The sequence below is a fragment of the Microtus oregoni genome, unplaced genomic scaffold, assembly GCF_018167655.1.
Source record: "Microtus oregoni isolate MIOR12 unplaced genomic scaffold, Mior012 000010F_ref0000083, whole genome shotgun sequence".
NCBI lineage: Eukaryota > Metazoa > Chordata > Mammalia > Rodentia > Cricetidae > Microtus > Microtus oregoni.
The window spans coordinates 37,267,611-37,268,936 of NW_024543069.1; positions in this window are offsets into that span (position 1 = coordinate 37,267,611).

Below are 1,326 nucleotides of genomic sequence, written 5' to 3' on the forward strand. Positions count from 1 at the left end.
TCCGGTGTGCATCGCCAAACTTATCTAACATTGATGCTCTTTTGAAACCTGGCATTTGACAGTGGCATTGGTAAAAGCTAAAATTATAGTACATCTTGGAGTACTGAAAAGGCAGCCCTGCCTGCAAACCAAATTTCCTAATGGAGCAAGATGAAGGATGGTGAAGGCATGGCGGGGGGGTTGGGGAGGTGTCTGGGCTGGGCGTGGGGTGGAGTGGCATGCAATGCATTTGTGCGCACGTGTGTGGAAGGGTGTGCGTGCGTGCATATGTGCGTGTGCCTGTGTGTAGGTGGGTGTGTATGTGTGTACGTGTGTGTGTGTACGTGTGCGTGGGTGTGTGTGCATGCATACATGTGTGGGGTATGTGTGTGTGCATGTGCCTGTGTGTAGGTATGTGTGTACGTGTGTGTGTACGTGTACGTGTGTGTGTGCATGCATACATGTGTCGGGTGTGTGTGTGTGCATGCATATATGCCTGAGTGTGTGTGCGTGTGTGTGTACGCATGCATACATGTGTGTGGGGTGTGGGTGTGGGTGTGCATGTGTGCGTGTGTGCGCGCATGTGTGTGCGCACATGTGTGTCTACATGTGCGTTTGCGTGTGTGTGTTCATGCATACATGTATGTGTGTGCATGTATACATGTGTGGTGTGTGCGTGTGTACGTGTGCATGTGTGTGTGCATGTGTGTGTGCATATGTGTGTGTGCGTGTGTGTGTGCGTGTATGTGTGTGTTTCCTGGTGATGAAGAGGAAAGAGGTTTATTTCCTCATCAGCTCAGAATCCTGTGTGCTTCTTACTAGCAGAAAAAGTATTTTTTGCACAATCTAAAATTTCAGAGTGCTAGCTTTGACTTTTGCTCTTTGCCCTCTCTCCTGTGAAGTAATACCACAGACAGTATTTTCAGAAGCATTTCTTCAGCTTTCCTAATCCTCGCCTTTCAGTTTCCTGCATCCAGGGTGCTTTTCCGTGGAGTTATTTGCTATTTGTACTTAAGCTACCCATTCAGGGTTACCTTTTTTTCTTCTAAGTAAACTATTAATCTTCCTTCAAAAAATTTAAATAACAGAAATCTTTTTACAGCCCTCAGTGCTCTACAAAATCACTAAGGAAATTGTAAAAATTGTGTGTGAGATCACGGAATGTTGGGTTTCCCCTCCCAAGCTCCACAGGCGCAGATCCATGTTCCACATTACATGCATAAGCTGGGCAACAAAGGCTGACATACTCAAGAGCCCCGAGCCGGGTGTGGTGGCTCACACCTGTAACTCAACACAGAAAGTTGAGATAAAAGGGACAGCTGGGAGTCCCAGGCCAGCCTGGGCTAC